Here is a 23,228-nt window from a genome sequence, read left to right as displayed (position 1 = left end):
AGGGAACAATGTCTGGTTTGCCCGATATTTAATCCACGCAATTTCGCGTGAGACGCGTGTGTGTGTGTGTGTGTGTGTATCGTTGTGTGTTTTTCAAACTATCATCCTCCCCTCCCCTCCTCATAATTTCTCCCCCGTTATCGAGAAACCGTAATTCGTTTAAAATCTACGCCCGATACTATAGAAAATCTATAGTAATCTAATGAAACGTTTTACGGGACACAATGGCGGGAGGATCGATCGATCGATCGATCGGTGGATGCCACGTGCTGATGACTTTGCACACGATTAACTCGTGGAAAAAAAGAAAGAGAGAGAGAGAGAGAGAGAGAGAGAGAGAGAGAGAGAGAGAGAGAGAGAGAGAGAGAGGGAAAAAAAAAGTTTACACGGAGACACACACAAGAGATCACGGAATGTTAAGGGGGAAGAGTGCTAGATGGTGCTCTGTGCAACCTGAAAATCAAATTATCTCGTTAGAAGCCACAAAGCGGAGATTCCAAAGAGAGAGGAAACCTTTGGAAACTACCCTCGTAAGCCAAATGCCTGACCCGAATTCACGGGTCTTCTTTGCTCGTTTTACGATGGACTTTTTCTCTCTTTCTCTCTCTCTCTCTCTGTTTAGCTAGGCTATCTATCTATCTATCTTTCTCTCTCTCTCTCTCTCTCTCTCTCTCGTTTTCCTTCTATGGTTTCCAAAGCGCGTGATATTCTAAATCGTTTGCACTTCTGTTTCGTAAATTCGTCCGTAAACAAAGAAACCTTCTCCGGCGCTGTTGTAATAGATCACTCGATAACAAGATTTAAAGCATTCGTATCTACATTAGGAAGAGGAGAGTACTGTGGTAGATCGTAATAATATACGATGTTGATCCGTTATTGCGTAAAGGATATTGTAAAATATAATTTTCTCAAACAGCCGTCGTTAAAACAGCCTTTCTTCAAGTGTAAAATTCGTATTTTGATATTTTTATGCGGTACGTAGTTTCGTGACGAATTCTTTTTCCTGAATATAATTTATCGTTGTAGCAATTGAAAACAGGTGAAACTGGTGAATGGACGATTATTATTTAATTCGTTAAGCTGGAAATTTTAAAAAAAGCGACACTTTGCGTGCATCGGTTTAATAAAATCACAATTTCCTTTTCAGTGGGAAGGAAAACGCTACTTAACACGCTCGTGTTTCAACTAATTATTTCATTTAACGGCATACGTGCACTTTAGAAGCGCACACCTATAATCTGAGTTATCGAGGGAAGTTGAGAAAATTAAAAGCGCTCTAACCTCCTGGGGCATTTCTCTCGTAGACTTACTGTCTACCCGTACTGGTGTATTGATCTTAGGGGCTGATTTTTAAGACGAGTTTCCCGACAACCGGCACAGATGGCGCCACCTTACGGGCGGAATCTCCTCCTCGCAAAGACCATTCCCGTCCTCGAAAAATTCTTTTATCGATCCGATCGCCCTCACGCCTTATTATTTTTATTCATCCAGCTCCATTTCCAATAGAATTTTTCATACCATTTATCCAACGTAATTTTTCCCACTTTATACCCTGCTTCGTCGTTCGATCAAACGAACGTTATAAATTTTCGTTACTATTGCCGATTTTAAATACTCACGTTCGTTTTTTTTTTAATTTTAGAAGAATTTTAAATCGATAAAACGATTATTGCCATCGTTACGAAAGTAATATTCGAAATGCAATTTCTTTTTTTCCTCTTTTTTTTTCTTTTCGAGGAAGTTTACTGTAACTGGCAAAGGATAGGATCAATAGCTCGGATGATGGCGAGGGAAAATTCAGTTCTTCAGAGAAAGAGAGACGTGCAGTGTGATTTAATCGTCTTCGAAGAAACACGAGCGAGCGTGTTCAACTTCCATATATCGGAGGATGATATTTGTCTTCGTAGTTGGAAAAAGAATTCTGAATCGTGTTAAAATTTACATTTGAAACGGCGGATGTAAACGGAACACGAACAAACAAAGGTTCGCCGCGTTAACGATACTCGATAAAGCGACCAAACGATGATACCTTTTCTTTCCTTTTTCTCGCCTCGCCTCTTGCAAAATCAATCCAAATCACGTTCACTCGCAATTTCTTTCCCAAGTTAAGATTTGTCAACAAGATACATATGAACGTGCAATTTTCCATCTATCTGTATCCTTTCGTCCAAACGTGTCTCTATGTGTTCACAAAGAACGAATTTGAAATTGGTTGATCCACAACCGTAATCGAAAATTAGGCTCGAAGCGTGTGCGTCCCCTCCCCTCCCCCAAACAAGAAGAACGTTGATCGGAGACGCGATAGCGGCCGATTATGTCGCGGCACACCGAGGTTATTGACCAGGGAAGATAGGTTCGTCGGGGGTTGGCTAGCGGAGGGAGAGGGTGTCGGCTGTGGCGGAGACGGTGGAAAAGGCGCCTCGAGGGGGGAGGCAGAGAGTGGAGGAGCGGAGTTTGCCGGCTGGTCTCTCAAGAGCCAACGTCGAGGGGTGGGATTTTGCGAGCTGCGCGTGGGAGAGGAGGGGAGAGGAGGGTTTGCAACAGATCTGCAATACTGCGCTCGTTCGCGCAGTCCTTTTGCATGCCGTTTCCACGCACGTGGAAGAACCGCTCCACGACTTCTTGGTGGAGGGCGAGGGATGATGAGAGGATGCTGAGGATGAAATTCTACTCCTACTCCCTTTTCGTAAAACGCGATTAAGAGGGGATGTTATTTTTTTTTTTTTTTTTTATATCTTTCGAAGGCAAGAGGAGAGTGTGGAGTTATTGGCTTTTGGAATATTATTGTATTATTGATATTTCTAACTAATCTGATTGGTAGAGAAGAGATTGAAGATTAATTTAATTAAGAAGAGACAATGTATCGTGAACTTTGCGGCGCGATCCTTTCGTAAAGAAGAATTATTCGATTTTAATTAACTTTTTAAGAAATTTTGTAATCGAAACGTGTAATTAGCACGTTTTATACTTTATACTTTGACGTTGAGTGATTTAAATCGATGTTTTCCGCTTTTTCAAACATTGCCGGACGATATTTTTTTTTTTTTTTTATTTTTTCAAGCGTCGCGAGTCGACGTTTTTTGACTTTGGATAATAATAGGAAAATTTTATATATATCCTTCCGAAGTAAAAAATTTTTTTTATTAATTCTATTTATTACAGAAAGAGAAAAAAAATATCACCATTTCTTAAACATTACATTTTCGAAACGATATTAAAGTAACACTCTTTCGAACATACTTGTGCATCTTTTATCTATGAAATGTTTATTGTTACAACTATTTGTTACTGCTTCTTGAATAAACTATCAAATTCGACACAAACCCGAATGCATGAAGATCAATATACAACTCGATACAACAAAAGGAATCTGATGTAACGCTGCAGGAAATCGGCATTGGGATGAAAGGTTGCTCGTTAATTCGTTGCACGTGCGGAAACTCGTTAAGAACGAATGCAACGAAACGCACGCTCGTTAATTCACGACGAGAGAGGGAATACGTTTTCTTAGTCAAATCACGAGGAAGACGTGATTGTGATTGAATTTTCTTCCATCGATCGAGGAGTAATTGGTAAACGTATTTTGTTACGTTTACATTGCCATCCATTGTATTGGAAATTTTTTTTCGCCATTTCTAATATTTCACGTTGGTTCTAACACATAAAGGTTGGACCTTTATAACATACCTTCGAAACTAATGATTTCTAGTAATTGGCTCGCTCAAACGATCGAATTTACGCTACGTGAACAATTGATTAATTAATTATCCATTTCAATTGATTAATTAATTAATTATGCAACACGGTATAACATTACATTAATATCGTCCTGATAATTATTGTTACAAATTTTGGAATCTCTCTCTCTCTCTCTCTCTCTCTCTCTCTCTCTCTCTCTCTCTCTCTCGTTTGAGAACAACTGTATATAACAAAAGATTACTCGATAATTTTCAAGATAAAAATTAAAAGGATTTCAAAATAATTTAACATAATCGTTTTGACAGATGTGATGAAGATGTATAAAAGTTTTTCTTTAAATAGAATCACGCATTATTTATTATTCATTACGCTAATGAAACTAATTCTCAATTATTAACAGAAAAAAAAAAGAAAATTTATTAACACGTGTAATTTTTACACGTGTAAATAAAATGTAATAAAAATCGAATGTTTTATGAAACTTTGTTGTTTCATAAAATTCGAATAAAAATTCGAATTTATAAACTCATGGATTTTTCTTGTCATAAAAAATTACATTAATTAATGTAACATAAAATTTCAATACTTAAAAAAATTAAATTAATTTTCACCCGTTCTTTTATATTTCATTTATTATTAAAAAAGAGAACTGTTCCAATTATCCCTCCCTCCAAATCACCCAATATCTTCTCGTCGAGATCATTACTTATCATTTCCTTGCCGACTCCATTGAAATAAAACAAAATAACCAAACCGAATAATATTAACTTATTCATTACGTTTCACTTAGAATTGGTTTCACTTCAGAAAAGTTGTCATTTATTTCCAAAGATTCATTCGTTTCATTCCAATTTCCCCACAAATCATTATCGACGATATTAGCGTCCCCCAAACACAGCCAAACCGAGGAGATCCTCTTCTTCTCTCCTGTTATTCGACTGTGTTTAATGGAGCTGCATCTACTACGCCCACGAGATCAACGTGGGCCGAGGAGAGCGTAGGTTTCCACGCGCATTGTTCTCGATATCCTCTCGATTCATCGAGAGAAAAGGCCGGAAGAGGAGAAGGCGCAGAAAGGGGTTGGTTGATGATTCGACCGGCCTTGATTCTCGCAGGAAGCGATTTTATAGCTCGCTTATCTAACCTCCTCTTTCAAAATAATCATCAGCTTTTCCGCGAGAAGCTAGGCAACATCTCTGCATCTTCGAGAATCGTGAATAATAATCCTTCTTGCTTAATCTGACTTAACGTCACTTCTTTCTTTTCTTTCTTTTTTTTTTTTTTTTTTCTCTTGAATCTGTCTCTCTCTCTCTCTCTTTTTCTCTCTGTTTAGTCGCCAGTGTACACAAGGTGGTCTGTTTTCAAGAGAGATCACCGAGCTCTCTTGTGCCTTTCTCGAGGCACTCCTCTCAACCTTGAAGCAACAGGGTCATCCAGAAGCAGCCTCTTGGGTCCCTCGTTTTTCCCCCCCTTTTTCTTTGCTTTTTTTTTTTTTTTTTCACTTCGTTCGCGCACCAACTCGCCAACGTTGGACGAAAATATGGATGATTTTGGAATCTCGTGTCAATCCATTTCCACGCGAATTTTCTGTTGTTTCTACGTTCTAATATTCTAATGATTTTACCAGCTATGATAGTAGACATGGAAGAAGATACTTCGATATGTAAAATTTGATGAGTTTTTTAGAGTGTGATGATGATTCAATCCTATTGTATCTATCAATTTTTTTTTTTTTTTTTTGAATCAGTATATAATTTTAATAATTGATAAATGATATATCGATGAAAAAGAATCATTGTCCGTTTGGTATTTTAGTTTCGCGTTTTATGCTATGCGATTCATAAAAAGTGAACGAATGAATGAATGAGATTGAAAACATAAAAATTCGAAATATCGATTATTAGTTCAAAAAAATTATATAAACGTTTTTTTCTAGTAGATTTTATTATTGAAATATTTATTTACGAAACGAGTTTGATCTTCGAGTTTTTTTTCGAATTTTTTTTTTTTATATTTGTCTATTTATTAATAAAAACGCGAAGTATTTATAACTCCGCGGTTAAATATTTGCAAAAATTGTACACTCAAATTTAGTTATTTATCTAGGCATGTGGAAGAGAATATCGATATTGTTTAAACATTGTATTAAACACACGTTCTGGTATAAAATGTGATTTTTTTTTTTTTTTTTGTGAACTTTTTTACAAGAAATCTTTGCAAGCAAAATTGAATTGAAATAAGCGTGCACATGTTTGAATAAAAATGATTTCATTCCTAAAACATTCAAAATAATTAATTATTTAATAATACAAGAAAATATCAAACGACAATTTATTCTTTTTTAAAAAGATTTACATTTTTAAAATTAACCCTTGTGCCAACAATAAACAAAAACTACATTTTAGATTCGAGTAATTTTCTGTAAAATTGATTAACAATGTGAATAAAAAAAAAAAGGAATTCGAAGTATTGGCAAAAGGGTTAATTTAATGCAACGAAATGATTTGATGATCGTACAACAAACAACACATGTGTATCGTTTTTTAAAATCTACTTGTGGGCTTGTGTTTAGAAAAAAAAAAAAAAATGACTAATTGATCTCGATAGTGTGTGTACCCTCTTTCCTCATAGGTTAGAAAATAGGTTAGTTTGTAATGGGGGTTGCTGGCGTTGCAAATTAATCATAGCGATCGACATAGATGCAAAAATGCGTTTATTTGTGCATAGTAACAGCCATCTAACGATCACAAGCTTCGGTTTACAATCACTGTTTGTAGATCGTATATACGTAAATATATATATATATATAAAATACATGTTTTTACATATATATGTATATATATATATAAATATCGCTTGTAGTTGAAATATTCGTTTTAACCTGCGAGAATCCTTTATTCGTAATTTAGTGCGACGACATATTATTTATACATATCTGGTAATGCGGCAGATTTGTCATAGAAAACATTTTGTCGCTTCTATATATATATATATCCATAAAATACATATGTATTAGATATTAATATATTCGTGGGATAGAGGATTAATTTTAAAGATAAAAAAGAAACGGAAAAATTGGTATATAAAAATGTTGGTTGAGACTTAAGTGAAGTTAAATGAAGCGAGAGAGAGAGGATATCTCGCTTTATCTAATGGAAACTTCAGTCGCTCGTATCTCGATATAAATAAACTTAATAACTTAACCAATATTTTTATATTGTATCAACTTTCGTTTTGTAATTTTTAATCTCTTAGAATTAGATCCAATAAAAATGTTTCACGAATGTATTAACACTTTGTGTACATATATATATATATATTGTATATAAATTAGAGCAATTGTTTATTTATTTTTTTCTTCCTCACTTTTTCTTTTCTTCTTTCTTTCGATTTCATTAATTCAATGTCATATAAATATATATATATATACACATATATATATACATATATATAAATCGAGTAGTGTCTTAGTATTATCTATCTATATATCGATGTACATTAATATTATTGTTATTTATTACTCGTTGTTAGATTTTATCACTCATCCCTATTTTTTCTAACACCGCTCTCCAAACGCCAAAGGAATGTTTGTCTTATAAATTGTATATTGTCGTGCCACCGATAATCATAGATTAACCACCATTGTTATTAAGATCTCTAAGATCGAGCAATACATTTCCCGTTCCCCTGGTTTTAGAAGGCATAATAATTATTAGTTTTTACACGAGCAGTCGAACGATCTTGCTGTATTCTCAAACGGTTCGAGAGATCGCGTAATAAGTCAGAACGAGTTTAAAATGACGAAATACCCTTCTCTCGACCGATATTTGTCTCCTTTAAGCCCGATCACGTGTACCTTTGACCCCCTCCCTCCCTTCCCCCCCTCTCTCCTCATATTCCTCCTCCCTGTCCTCAATCACCATTTTTCTTCCAATCCATTCCTAATTTCTCGAGTCTGTTGTATCACTTTCTTTCGGAACGAAAACAAGCATCGACGATTTTCGCAGGCTTTCCACGACTCTTCTCGGAGAAGAGGATCAGAGGAAAGAGGGGAAAATGAGTTAGAGAGACAAAGGCGCAGAGCAACAACGAGCCGGGCTACACACGAGACCGAGCACGAGCCTTTTCACCCGAGAACCCCTGTTCCGTCTCTCTTTTTTTCAAGGATGCAGGTACGAATCCTGGTCGCCGGTCCTGGTGAACCGACGTTGGACCACCAGGTGCGAGCACGAACAACGGAGCGACGGTGACCGGGACCCGGTATATTGTCTCTCGTGAGTCCCTAATTACCGAAACTCTCTGATCAATGCTGCTCAGGTAAAGAGAGAAAGGCAATCGGAAAGGGCTGCGGACCGTCGATAGCTATTTTTGTACTTTATCAGGATTCTTGTTTTAAATATGAACATGTCCAAATGGTAAAAAGTAAAAAGTATTGGAAGAAATAAAAGTTACGTATATTCGTAATACGTAGTCTCAATGCGAAAGGCGATAGTCTTTCGGTTATTTTCGGCTAGCTTCGGTAAATTCCGTCTTTCGGTAACTTTCGGCTGATTTACCGACGTTAGCCGAAAATAACCGAAAGACGATCAATCAATCGAAATCTTCGAAGATGATGTCTCAGTGAAATATCCGGACGATTTTTGTTTATCTGGACGTTTTTTTTTTTTAAATATTCCGATATTTCGCAATCAACGATTTTAATATCTCGAATTATTTCGTTCATCTAGCTATGCAGTTTCAGCTCTTCCATTCGATCCCGTTCGTAACAAACATCGCGTATTTACTCGATATGCAAACATTTCACGAGAAGATCAGTTTTCTGGCAGTCCTACTTTTCCACTCTCTCTCTCTCTCTCTCTCTCTTTTTCTCATACACCCTTTCTATGCCTTTCTTCTCTCCTCTTTTACGATTCTCTTTCTCCATTGCTCGCAAATTCATAGGCAAACTTTTTTTGCTTCTTCGCTTTTTCGCCTTTCTCTCATTCTCCATTATCTTAATTCTTCGTTCCAAAGTAGGATAATCGTTTAGCGAAGCAGCTCGAAGCATGCGTTGAAATACAAGACGAGAAAAACATAACCTCGTCCTGGACGAATCTAGATCGCTAGACAACCGTTAGATATAACCAGTATCGGAAGTAGATGATGACTTACATCGCGTCTCTCACCTTTCATTTCGCGATAGGTAGCAAAATTTATGCGTATATATATATATATGTCCGGTTGAATATAAACTAAATTTGAACGTAATTAATTTTTCTTTATGCAAACTTTATAAATAATAATGCGCTTTAATCAAAATTTCTTTCGTATTAATTTGAAGGTTATACGATTAGTAGTCGTATATAAATTCATAATATCAATGTGAATATAATCGTTTGAATTGTGCTTAGTCATGAAAAATAAGTCACAAAAATTCGATCAGTTATCGTGACACGAGTGATGGAAGCACGAGAAGATCGATAAGAACGGTTATAAATCGATGTGGTTGACCAACTTTGGTAACCGATGAAACCGGTTCCCCTTTGCCTATTCTGGATCAGCGGATTTTATTCGGTTTGTCAACCGGCAGCGAATGTTGGATTGGTATCGCTTTAATTTCTCCTAATTAAAGCCAACGGTTGGTTGTGTGGTTACGATCAGAAAATAATTGACTCTTATCCAATCTGTTTGTATGGAACTCGTTACAGGGTTAAATTACACGTTAAGACAAGCTTTAATACATATCGATCATTTTCTTTAAATTAATTTCTCTCTCCCTCCTCTCTCTCTCTCTCTCTGATTCTCCTTCTCAATTGTTTTTTTATCGATAAAAAAAGTCACGAATGAATCATCTTGCAATCAATAACTCGTGAATGAAAATATTACAGAGAGAGAATTTAATCTAATCTAACCTAACCTAACAACAAATTTCAAGTTTATTAAAATTCATTAGACAAACTGTATAATATAATATTTCGTTAGAATTTACTTACAGTATAAAAAATTTAAGCAATATTGTCTTCTAAATTAGAAAAAATAAAAAAATATTTTAATCTTATTTCGGGTAATCGTTGACTCTTACTTTCGAAACGCGTTTGAATAATATTTTTTTGCACGTGTTGTTGAATAACCGATTTAATCCAACGAAAAATTGTCGACTTTATTCCCCGAACCGTATTGTTCTCGCGTAATTGAAAGGTATGTACACCAATGTTTTTTCAACGGAGTTTGTCATCGATACGCAACAAATTTCCGTATCGATTGCCACGAGGAGAATAGCCTCGCGCGTTTTATTGCGCGAATCGAACCTCTTCGACGCTGTGAAAAATCTCATAACGGTGGGGACGATTAAACTGACGTGAATGAAACGAGCATACGCACTTCTATATTCGCAATGATAATAAAAAATCGATTAGCACATTCCCTGTCACGACGACGATCATTTGTGATCGACCGCCATTTGCGGTCTCTCTCTCTCTCGAGAGAGAGAGAGAAAAAAATATTACGCGCGTGAAAAAAGATCTCTGATATTCATAGATATTTTACTGAAATCCGACGCGATTTAATAAAGTGTTATAACGTTATTATTGTAGTTTGTTAGACAACTTTGTTAGCCAGTTATTTTTATATATTAAAACTTGTTTGAATAAAAGTATATACTTTTAATAAAAGTATATAATAGTATAAATTGTGAAGAGTTTAATTAGTAGAAGAGATAACGAAGAGAAACACGAGAGACGTTAATTTAGATATAGAAATAAATAGATAACGTAATTTCTAGACAATAATGAAATCGTTAACACAGTGATTAAAATTTAATACTGCACAAGATTTTTTTTTTTTTTTTTATTCAAATTTATTCTTTTATCATTGAAATGTGAATATATATTTCTCAAAATACATAAGTATGAAAGAATGATAATTATTGGTATATTTATTTTCATTTACGTTTAATCTTAATTTTATACTGTGGTTTTATGGTTTTTTCCTATTTAAAATGTCTTCGTTTGTTAAAATAAAAAAAAGAATTCAAGACAAAATAAAATGAATGTTACGACGACCTTTCGCATTATTCAGTCGCTCTTGTTTATTAATGTTTCCTTTTCGTTTCTTCATGTAAGAAGATTTTGTATATATTAAAGAAGTTTATTTTGGTTTGTCATTTCAAAAGAAATGAAAGAAACTTGTTCTAGGATTATTTTTATCAATTTAGACGAGAATATGAAATATATATTGCGTTTTTTAGATTATAGTATGTGTAAAAATTAATAACGGACTTGATGGATTGAAATTTTATGAATAAATAAGAAGTTAGATTTTGAAGGCTTGAAGAACTAAAATGAATTGCGAATTCAATTACTTAATGTTTTCTCGAATAAAAAATTTACAGTTTTCTTAAGTTATTTACAACACTTATATGCCATATTTTATATAAAATTTTCTCACTCGTTTGTTTGATTTTTCATTCAGTTGTCTCTCTTTTTGATTTTTTTAAATCAAAATACAAAAGAAAAAAGTACCTCATATTTTTACTTTTTCTTCTATATATTTTTTTAATAAAATTTCGAACACATTAATAATCTCGTAACAAATCAATTTTTTCAAATTTTCAAATAAATACTCCAAGACTCTCGAACAAAGAATATCTTAACAAAATACACACATTTCTTAAAATCTAACATCCCAATCCATAGCTTTATCGAATTAAATTGTGACGAAGCACCTCGTAACGAAATGTGTCGAGCAAACTAGAAACGCCAAGCAATTCAGTTCGATAATTGATGTCGAGTACGTTCTTTCTTTCTTTCTTTTTTTTTTTTGACGATGATTCTCTCAGAATCGACTGCGCGCCAAGAAAAATCTCCTCTAGTGTTTCAAAAGGGGTTGACGATCGTGAGAGGGAGGGAGCGTTGGATAGGAAGATCGGCGCGATAACGCGCGCCTCCGTGATTGAGAGGAGTGCTGGTTTCGAGATTGGCGATTAAGCGGAGAGCCACCTCTGATCTTGTCACGTTGCATCGTGTCGAAGGGAAATCCTTTTCGATTTTACGCGAGATAAAGAGGAAACGAGATCATGCGTGGGGAAGAACAGGCGTGACGATCTTGTACTCCTCGTCTCTTCGTGTAGATCGAGCGAGATTCGTGATTAGCGACGTTTCTCGAATGAAGAAGAAGAGAAATCTGGTTGTAAACGCCGCGAATCGTGTAACGCATAGAGGATGCAAATGCGATTCTCGTGTATATGCAACAACAGTGTTCAATCAAACGTTTCCTCGATGTGAATGCGATATATAACGATTGGGGAGGTGTAATAATTTAATCGGTCGAACATTGGTGTAGAAATTGTTTTTATCATTTTTCGTGTACGATAAAAATTTTAAATTATACGCTGAATTAAAAATCGAATCATTATTATGAATTTCGATCTTGAAAAACGATCGTAAGTTGATTGTTGCGTAAATCGAATTTGCATTTGTGGGTATTTTTTATCGAAGACTTTAGGTTTTCGAGAAAATTTTCATGGAAAAGAGTTTTATCGAGCAGGGAATACTTCTATGGAAAAATCAGATTGGAAATATATAAACAATATTTGTATAAGAGAAAAAAAAAATAAAAAAAAGAGGAATTAGAGTGATGGTGGTCTTCGTCGTGGCAAACATGTTCTTCTCTCTTAGAATAATTATAAGTAACAAGATGGCTTAATGCGTTACTGTTCGTGTTCTGTAATCTTAAAATGAAACGATGCGATAGAATCTTTTTCATAGGATATTAGTATTCAAGCGAGCAAGTTCATATTCTTTGAAACGATCAAAGTATCTTGGAATCGTGTTTCTTGGATCAAACAATCGATCAAACACACACGGATTACAGATACAGTTTGATCACCGTAAAATTTTCAGCAAATTTGTCAATCAATTATATTATTTGAATTTCCTATTTATTTTGAAACAAGTTGTGGATAAAGTTAGAATTATTCGCGATACGAACCTTGCTTCTTGCATGGTAAATCGAGCAAGTCGGTAAGGCAGTATATTCTCGGTATTACAGAATTTTCTGTTACCAACTATCGACAAACTTATTTCACTGGTTTTCTGCTCTATCTTTTGATAAGTTAATGATAAACTAATCTGTAAAATAATCAAAACTTTTCACGATCTTTTATTCAATTTGTTTTTCTTTCTTTCTTTTCTTTTCTAGAATGTTTATGTATTACTTTATTTTAAAAAATATCTTCCACCCTTTCTGGATAGAATAAGTGAATTATTTTTTTCTAAATAATTTTGCAACCTTAAATAGTTTAATCATCAATATAGATTTATTTAATAACGAGCATAGCTCTTTAACCACTTGTATGTACATTTTTATCGATCAATTATCGATAAACATCAAATAAGACGAATACTTGTAGTACTTGTGCTCACTTCTGATAAATAGAAGAATTAATTCATATAATTTAATTTGATTCTCATATAATCGGATAATCAATGATTGCCAGCTTTTACATTTGTATCCATGGTTTGTTTGATTGATCAACGAAGAAAAAATTTGTCCCCATGAAATTGTGCCGCGGAAAGGCGATTAATTAAGTGCAAATACAGCCACGTCTCAAATAGACAAAATACAATAACCGCATGAAATTACGGGGCTCTCTGTGTTAAACGTTATTCAACGATAAGCACACATTCCATTTCCCTTTTACACCATATTTTATCACAATTGAATTGCCGTGCTTTGATGACAAAAGTTCTTTGATAATTATGTTAATTGAATGCAACTTAACAACCACCAAGTGACAATCCAATTTCACACATACATAACTTGGACACAGAGATAATTGCACGATTTAATTCAGTTATAACATGCAAGTTATAAATTAAAAAAAAAAAAAATTGTTCGAAAAACAATCGAACCAACTCTTAATTTCACTAACACACTTTTTACAATAAATATACCAAATATATCAATGATAATTCTTTCATACGAAAATTTTATAACAACATATATCTTATATTTTAAACAAATAACAGTATGCATCTGGACGAATACTTATAGATAGAATTTCAAGAAATATTCGAATTCAGTTTTTTTAATCAATGAAATACTTCTCTCGTCAAAAACTAACTCTTCCTTCTTAATCCTGTAAAGGAAGGATCTTGTTACAACGAACATTGTACAATCTTAATCTCGGATAATTGCGATCCAAACCAAAATCCAACTCGAAAAAGAAGATCTTCGAGATTTTTCTCTCCTCGGTCGCCACGACGAGGAACGTTCGTAGAGCACGATGAAACTCGAACTCCATGTAGGTCTGCTCGTTAGTCTTCGAAACCGATGGAGTTGATGAGTTTCTCGAGTAACAAGGGTTGGCCTAGATAGAAGAGTTTGCCATCGATGCCACGAAGAGGAGCTCCTCTCCTATTCGAGCAACACGCGATCAACTTTGCTCTCTCGTCGTCGTGTCGTTACCGATCATATCCCAGACTTTGGATAACCGTTGGAAAGGGTTGACGGTGGGGTCGAAGTGAAATGAAAATCGGGAGGAATCGAGGAGGTGGAGGAGGGGAAAGGAAATTGCCAACGAGAGTTCTCCAACATCCCTTACGATTTTGATCGTTTCTTCTTCGTTTCGAATATTGTAAAATTTTTAATTAATTTATTTTGCAAGGACAAGGTGTTTTTTAATTCATCATTCTCAATTTTTTAATCGAAAATTTGCAATTTTTAATAATGTAATAATTTTAATAACGATTTGATTATTATATAATAGGAGGTAAATGATAATTAAGAATTTTATTCGCGTTTGCATCATTAATCTTTTCAAGAAATTCTAACCTAACTTTTGCAAGGTATTAACTTTTTAGTCAATAGTGTACGTAACAACACAATCTCAAGAAGTTGAAAAGCACTTCTTCTAACAAAAAAGAAAACGACTCTTGACAACTTTCGTCTTCTATTCTTCTTCAACAAGAACACTTTGATCAAACTTTGTAATTTTCGTTTTTTATTAATTTTCGACCACATCGTGTAGCAATTATATCCGATTAAATCGTGAAATTGATTTATTTCACATAATCAAAAGCACACGTTCCTTTTTAAAGCTAAAAAATTTCGAAAACTTTTTCGAATTATGAAATTCCAATCTTCCAAAAGCACTTCGAGAATTCTTCTAACAAAAAAAAAAAAAAAAAAATTCTTCTTCGTGTAACAATTATATCCGATTGAATCACGAGATTGGCTTAATAATCAAAATTTCACGGCTAAAAAATTTCGAAAACTTTTTTTTCGACCGACGTAGATGTCAGAATTACTGTCGATACACACAGTGTTTGCGGGTTTAGGTTTAACGTAGGAAGAGGGTACGGTGTTTTCCATAGGCCGTCTGTCGAGGGCACCCCCTGCGGATTAATTGGAACCTAACCCTGCGCGTATTGATCCAATAACATGGGTGCTGGATACACAAACCGAGGGAGAGAAAACTCTGAGTGAGAGAGAGAGAGAGAGAGAGGAGGGGTGGGGAGGGAGAGGGTATCCCGAGAGAGGTAAAAGGAAAAAAGTATCATATTCGATATTCAATCAAATTAGAAATTCTACACCCTTTTTTCTTCTCCTCTATTTTTACTCCACAAATTATTATATACTCTCTTTCTCTACGTTCTTCTTCGATCTAATTATCCAACGTTTAAAACATCGCAAATATCCACTTTCGAACGGTCGTCCACGCGTTGCAATACCGCTACACTTGACCCGTAGACGATGATACATGTATATACGTGTGAACGTGACAACCGCGGGTAGAAAAGAGAGGGAGCGAGGGTTAGGCCCCAACCATGCATCCTCCCCCTGTTGAAGAACTTGGCATGAAAGTCTTTAAAGCGAGAGGTTATTTTCATCTCCTGCGACGACGTGTTAATTGCGCACCTTAATTAAAATTAATACCGTCCAAATTAAAATAAATTGAGCCGCCCTCCCTCCCTCTCTCTCTCTCTCTCTCTCTCGTTCGAAAGAGGGAGAGGGAAAGAGGGAGCGCCGCGAATTGAAACGAGCAAAGGGTTGTTTCGTGACGCGCGACACTTAATCCTTTCGATCACGGCACGTTGCAATTATTTTAATGGACGTTTATGCGTGTTACTTGCAAATGAGTCATTCGCCCTCCCCCCCCCCTCCTCGCCTCCCCCCTCACTCCCCTCGTTTGATCGCGCTTCTTTTGAGAAAAGAAGGCTCCTTCGATACGTTCTCGCGTGCGTTTATCTGGGTATCTGGGTATAACGAGAAGAAAAATCGGAGATCGAACAATTTCGTGATTCCAAGCAATTTCGATCATTTATTCTCAAACGACTCCCTTCTAACTGTCTTTCTTACATGTATGTTGTTATTATTATTATTATTATATATCAGCCTTGCAGGCAGGGTGATAAATTTTCCTTTCTCGCGTGTGTATTTATATATCTAATAATACAAAATGTATTCTTCTACGTGTGCATCTATACGATACGATAAGAGGCAGTGATATGATATACTTTTGTATAACGTACAAAGTTTACGATGATGCGTTCGCAATGCATGCAAATTGCTCTCTCGAATCTGCTATCTCTATTCTCGTTCTATTCTCTCGTAAATTGTTGTCGTAAATCGTCGAGAAAATTGGATTCGATTTGGAAGAAAAAAAAAAAAAAAATAAAAAAATGTAAACACGTACAATATAAATAAAGATGAAGAGAGAGAGAGAGAGAGAAAAGACGTGTATCGACGCGCGCGCTTCGTACATATCGATATAACAAGCGAAGAATAAGAAAATAATTTCTCGTTAAATTTTTATATATACGTGTATGTATAAACACAAATGTATATATATATATCTAAAACGGATATCGTAAATGATCTAATCTATGTAACAATGTCTACACAACAACGACATCTGCGCGTAAACGGTGCGTAAACTCTAGGCTCTACACATCTATGGGGATTTCTCTTGCGTCTAAGGTGTCTCTCACGGGGGATGAATATGGCGGAGCGTATTCTGTTATCTTCTGGTAGCCTTCTCGTTTTTCTTTTTTTTCCACGGATTCCTTCGATCGATCGTGCTCGAAGGATTCTCGAACGGAAATGTTGGTCCGCCGATTCAGGTAGGAAGCAGCCACGGCCCTCCTGGACACAACCTCCTCGTGAAAACGAGCCAAGGGGTATACCTGCCTCCTGTGCCTCATTTTCCTCACGATCAAACGTGTCGCCGCCTGGCGGCTGTGCCCTCTACTAACCGGGGAGGAAGGTTAAATGACAACCCACCCCATTCACCCGGCATACTACCACACCATCACTAGCCACCACCAGCACTAGTAATCACCATCGCTCTCCCGTCTCCACGTGCATCTACGTGGAGAGCACGACCACCAATACTGTCACTACCACTACCACAACCACCACCACCACCACCACCACCACAACCACCACCACAACCACCACCACCGTTGAAATCCGACTCCGACGACCACCAAGTCTCTCTCATTCTCGCTCACGCTCGCTCACGCTCGCTCTCTCTCTCTCTCGAATCGTGCAAACGTGCCGCGCCCGTTAATTCAACGGCTGCTAATCAATTCTCATCGCGATCTCTGCATGCCCCAACTATAGACTCGATCGAGACCCTCTTCCATTGTTTCCTACGGACGATCCAGGTGTCTTTCGAAATAGTAGCGCCAGGCTCTCGAAATAGATGGAATGGTTTCGAGGGGTCGATGGTTAATCGAGTATCGAAGATGTTACGAAAGGAGGCGTTGGACGGCGATTCCCGCCCTTTCTCCCTAGAATTCCTCTCGGATTCGTAATGATTAACGACTCTTCTCCAATCAACGGCAGGCACGAGTGGATGGTTCATCGTTAGAATCTTGTGCCATTGCTACTTTGTTTGTTTACAGCGTCTGATGAATCGAAGTAACGAAACGAGGAGACGGAAAGAAGAGGAGAGAATTGCCAAGTGTGCGTGCGTGTGCACGTATACGTGTGTATACGTCATTCGAACACCGATCGAACGTCGCCGCTCTGTAGAGGCTCTGATCGAAACTAGGGAAACCAGCCAACCTAGGGGGGAGTCGGTTAGAGGGTGGGAGGGAAAGAGAGAAGGCCGGCGGTGTACGATCGACCTAAACCCGACGTTAACCTTTTCATCGACCCCGTTCTTCGAGTTCTTCGCTGCTGTGGCGCCGCTTTAATTCGCGTGCACCACGGAAACAAGCCTGATCCATTTGTTCGCCGATGAATTTCGCGGATATTGCGGATATTTCGGGGACCGCGTCGGACACGCGGGGACCGATGATCCACCTCCCTCTTTTCTCTCCCACCCCTTTCCCCTCCCCTCCTCCCATCTCTCCCCTCCCTCCCTCCCTTCCCCTCCCCTCCTCCATGGGAACTAGGCCAAGCAAGGCGATTATTCTCCCTAGTCTCTCGCAGAAACGGAGGAATTATATTGTTATATCACTTCTTTCGACGACGAGACGAGACGAGACGAGACGAGACGAGTTTGTCGAGTTAAATAATAATTATTCACTCATTTTTCTTTCACGTGTATATATTCCTGAAAATTATATATATATATATAGATAATCCCTCTTCGAAATCGAGGGCCTTGAAAGGGGGGAGGGGGGGGGAGAGAGGGTTGAAACGAATATATCGAATCGGCGACGAACGTTGACACGACGTCGGGGTGAAAAACACAACTTGGACGCTAAAACTATATCACGGCTCGAACGTGTTATTACTGTGGCATCGCCATCTTGCCAATACAGGCATCACGATACGAACTCCGTTCAAAATTTCTCCGTTTCACTTGTAATCGCCAAATCGCCCTTTCGTGCCTCGACGAATCTCCTCCATATCTTCTTCTTATTCTTGTTCCTTGTTTTTTTTGGGGGGGAGGGGGGGGGAGAGGGGGGCGAACAAGAAGATATATTTGGACGGAAATACTTCTTTTTTCATTCTTCCCCTCCCCTCCCCTCCGCCCTCCCTTTTTTTTTTACGTAACATCGATCCTAAACGCGATACACGTCTCTTCCTCCTCTCGTTCGTCTCTCTCTCTCTCTCTCTCTCTCTCTCTCTCTCTCTCTCTCTCTCTCTTTTTTCCGCGAACCAAACCATTCGTTCGATCAACCATTCGTAGCCGCACCTCCCGCAAGCTGCCTTATCGACCGGAAACGCCGTGGTGGCATCCACGCTGGCAAGAATTAAGAGACACCTTAGCCAAGCAAGCAGTCTTAGCTTCCATCTTTCGACGTATCGGTGGTAACCTGGTCCTACGATTAGACAACGCCTGCTCGCGTTCGACACAAAATCTTCTCTTCTTCTTCTTCTTCTTTTTCCTCCTCTTCTTTCTTCTTCGTCCTCTTACCATCCGGCTTAATAATCACGAATGCGTAATCACGAAGCACAAATACGTGGGGATACGAAGACAGAAACACTCTTTTCCCCCTTCTTCCACTTTTTATAGATCTATCCAAAAAAAGAAAAAAAAAAAAAAGAAAAAAAAATAGAAAAGAAAAGAAAAGAAAAGCACAGAAGAAGCGACGAAGGGCCACGGGACGAGGACAATGTCCCATCACACCAGTAACTCTTTAAAGGCGTACTGCTGTGACAAGACAATATCCCCGGCGACGTGGCGGCTTCCTCCTCCAGGAAGCTTCCTCTTCCAAATCCAACGAACGAATCCTCCATTTCTCCTCGTCCTCCTCCTCCCTGTTTTTTCTTAAAGAAAAACAGAGGAGCGAAACGGTATTATTATATTCGACGCGAAAAATTGCCGCGACCGTGCCACCCGCCGCCCCTCCCTCCCTCCCTCTCTCTCTCTCTCTCTCTCTCCCCCTGCTGGATCGGTTCGCGCGGCAAGCGATGCATGACCGGCGAGCCTCCTCTCGTGTTCCAGGCTATACAGGAAAACGGAGGGTAGCAGTGGTGGTGGTGGCGGCGGCGGCGGCGGCGTCTGCGACCGTTCGCGACCGAGGGTGATATCGCTCGGTCGAGCGTCCCGACGGCACTGCGTCGCTCGCTGGCGACGGCTCCTCCGCACCCTGTCCCTCCCCTCACGCGAGCACACTCTCTCTCTCTCCTCCCGCGGCTCGAGCCCCCTCCCTCCTCCCCCCCCCTTCCCTCGAAGGGTGGCCGTGCGCATATTCCGTGGCTCGAGGGAGGGGGGCGCCTCGGCCCCAGGCCGAACAAGGGCGGCGGAGCAAAGGGAGGAAGGAAAGTAACCCTCGACGTTGCCGAGGGCCGTCGGGGAGGGGGGGGGGGCTGCTGCTCGCACTCGCACCCTGCGGGTGTTGCGTGTATTTTCCATTCTCTCCTCCTCCTCCTCCCGCGAGAAGACGAATTGATGAATTTCGGGGTCATGGCTGGCCCCGATTCTCTGCCTTCGACCACCAGTTGTACCCAGATCCTCCTCCTCCCGATGAACGGAGGACGTCGTCGAGTTTTGAATTTCCAGGAGAAGAGAATTTCGATCTCGAACGATTTGACAATGACGATCTCGTCGTGTCGTTGGGGAGGGGGGACGAGGACGAGGTCACGGTTAATTATCGCGGGATATCGCGAATAATCGGGGAAAGAAGCTTTTCCAGGGGAAGAGAGAGAGAGAAAGGGGGGGAGGGGAGAGGGAGGGAGGGTGGGAGGGAGGGAGGGAGGGAGAGTTGCTTTGACCGGCGAGAGTGCCAATGAACCTGGTTACACGTGGAAACGTGTGTAGATAGTTTCATTGAGATACGTAACGCGAGCCGGGATTGCGACGCGAATAATAAAAGGGTGGAAAATAAAAATTGCACGGAATAACGGGGGAGGGGGGGAGGAGGAGGAGGAGGAGACGCCTTTGTTCTCGGATCTCTTCTCGTAACTTTTTAAAAATAGGGGGGGAGAGGGGGTTTGAAAAAGTTGAAATCGAGCCTCTCTGATTAAAGATCTCTCGAGTCGAACGAGAAAAATAGGGGAGAAAAGAAATATCGTTCGAAATTTTTCCCACGAGAACGAGTGGAAGAAGAGAAAAATCGAAATTCGGATCGGGTAAGAAGGCGGCAAGGCTTGGAAGGAAGGAAGGAAGGAAGGAAGGAAGGAAAGGAAGGGAAAGCCGGCTAATGCGGAGGCTAAAGAGAAAAAGCAGCGTCGCATCTCGATAGACGTTCCGCAGGGGTGGAACATTGCGAAAGGGGGAGAGAGAGAGAGAGAGAGAAGTACGAAGGGGAGTATTGATCCACCAGCTGCGCGTTCTCTCACCCTCCACCCCCGCTCTCTGCCCATCCTGTCGTCCCCCACTGGCCGACTCCCTCGCCCCGAATGGCTCGCCCCGTTTCACTTTGCTTCCACTCCTCTTTCTCCTTCCATCCTTCGCTCCTCGACCGCCATCGACCTATCGTTCCAGCCAATTCCCCCCTCCTCTTTTCCATCCTCCTCCTCCTCCTCTTAAAATTCTACAATTACAACCCGCGAAAAATATCCTTGTTCCTTTTTATCGTATCATGTTTAAACCTTCGTCGAGTCGAAGCCATTCCTCTGGACAGATGCATCGCGAAGAATCTGCTCGTCTCCGACCCTCTTCTTTCTCCCCTCGCAGGTGTACGCACCAACGTCTCTTCTTCTTCTTCTTCTTCTTCTTCTTCTTCTCTTCCTTCCACGAGCCTCTCCACCCCCCGGGGACCGCTTCTACTCTTAGACCGCGTCCCCCTCGCGGCGATAGAACCGAATCGGAGCAACGTACGTGCGCGCACCCCTCTCGTCTCTTTTCGTCCGAGCAAATTCTGATGGAAGAGAGGATCGTGGATCGGGCGATCGATCGAATTTATTATATTAGGATAGGATTTTGTATTTCGAGGTTTTTCGAGGATGGTGAAAAGGAGCGTTAAATATTCAATAATGGAATATATATATATATATGACGATTTATATAATTTTATAAATGTTGTAGTAATATAAGGATGCGTATATTGGAATGCAAAGATATCAATTGCACGCGTGGTAGAAAGAAGAAGGGAGGAACAAGGGAGTAGAGGAGGGGTGAGCGATAGCTTTCGGTCCAAAGTTGGAAAAAGATCTTCAATCCCTTGTCAAAATTATAAAATATTGGAAATGTAGATGTGTATATGTAGATATTCAATACGCGTTTTTGTTTGTTGATATTGAAATTTATTATAAAATGTGGTGAAATTGGATCTTCGAATCAGGGGTTGTCTACCGGTTTTTGTAAAAAGTTTATATAAAAGTATAAGGAGATGAAATAAATTGATACGTAAACTATAAATGTTTTATTTCTCTTCTCCTTCAAATTGAATCTGAAGAATTCAAGTGTATAAAAATATTTTCTTGAATATCGAGCTAGGAATAGTTTATCTTTCATTTTGAATTTTAATTAATTGAATTGGAAAAAAAAAATCTGTTAAATTATAAAATATTGTAAAATGATTAAACTCTGAGATTCTTTTTTAATCTAAAAATATTGTTACTGATGAATATTCGGGTCCTGCGATAATACATGATATATATCAATTTAGAAAGTAATTACGATTTTCAATTAGAAAAGAAATTTTTATATATTTGTCTTTGTTACTCTTGTAATCTATCTATCACTCTTTTTTGGTTTCAATCGAATTTGATATTTCACAAATTAAACGATCAATGTAGATGTATAGAATTCATCGATTACTTTGAAAAAAAAATTATTATTATCTTTATTTATAATATTATTTAATCGCTTGAACAATTGATTTTGATAGTTTTATAAATTAAAAAATAAAATAAAAAAACAACTAATTAATATAATTGTTTTCATAATTTATTCTTCGTTCATTCACTTTCAATGAAATTGAACAATATTCAATTCTTAAAGTGAATTTAATAAAATAGTAAAAAAAAAAAAAAAAAAAAATTACATATTATATAAGATATGTCGATATACGAACATCTTTGAAAGATCAATTCTAAAGACTAAGATAAACACAGAGAAGTATATAAAAATATCGATCGAGGCTTAATTTTCATTAGAGAACATGATATCATGAAGATAGAACTGTTTCAATCTATCTTTTTTTTATCGTCTTGTCTAATGCAAGCTCAAATTGTTTAAGAAATAACTTAATAACTTGAATATATAAATTTCAATATTTTTGCGTTTATTTTGACCTCTAAAATCGACCTTCCAAAAGTCTCATACGAATTTTTTTAACATTCTGTATATACATACTTTATATGATCCCAAAGTTTCAAGTTAATTTTTCGAATTTACAGGTTAATGGATTTTCCTTATTATTTGGATGCATTATTTCTTTGATAAGAGAATCACAATGACACGAGTCATTTATCTTTTTATATTCTCAGTTTTTCAATATTATCTAAAACTACATATTTTAATTTGTAACTAGTATGTTGAGATAATTTATACCAAATAATTTAAAACAATGTGAGATTATAGCACAGTTCCATTTTCTATCGATTACACCATTATAACTTTTATAACCATATTGATATATAGTTAACAACGTTTATCGCTTATACTGATATATACGACAATAATGATATGGTATAGAGAT

At 38.0% G+C, this 23,228-nt stretch overlaps 2 protein-coding genes across 2 annotated transcripts in view; one reads left to right on the top strand and one right to left on the bottom strand.

The window, feature by feature from the left end:
* The window catches only part of LOC105735962 (uncharacterized), a 59,941-nt gene that overhangs the window by 2,861 nt on the left and 33,852 nt on the right, over window positions 1-23,228 (bottom strand). The gene's annotated exons all lie outside the window — the stretch shown is intronic.
* msi (RNA-binding protein musashi) overlaps window positions 1-23,228 on the top strand; it is a 114,191-nt gene that overhangs the window by 86,014 nt on the left and 4,949 nt on the right. The gene's annotated exons all lie outside the window — the stretch shown is intronic.

Source organism: Apis florea, unplaced genomic scaffold (genome assembly GCF_048593485.1).
Source record: "Apis florea isolate Af1SG1 unplaced genomic scaffold, ASM4859348v1 contig_2274_pilon, whole genome shotgun sequence".
NCBI lineage: Eukaryota > Metazoa > Arthropoda > Insecta > Hymenoptera > Apidae > Apis > Apis florea.
Note: the sequence above shows the minus strand (reverse complement) of the source record. Positions and strands in the feature narration are given on the sequence as shown.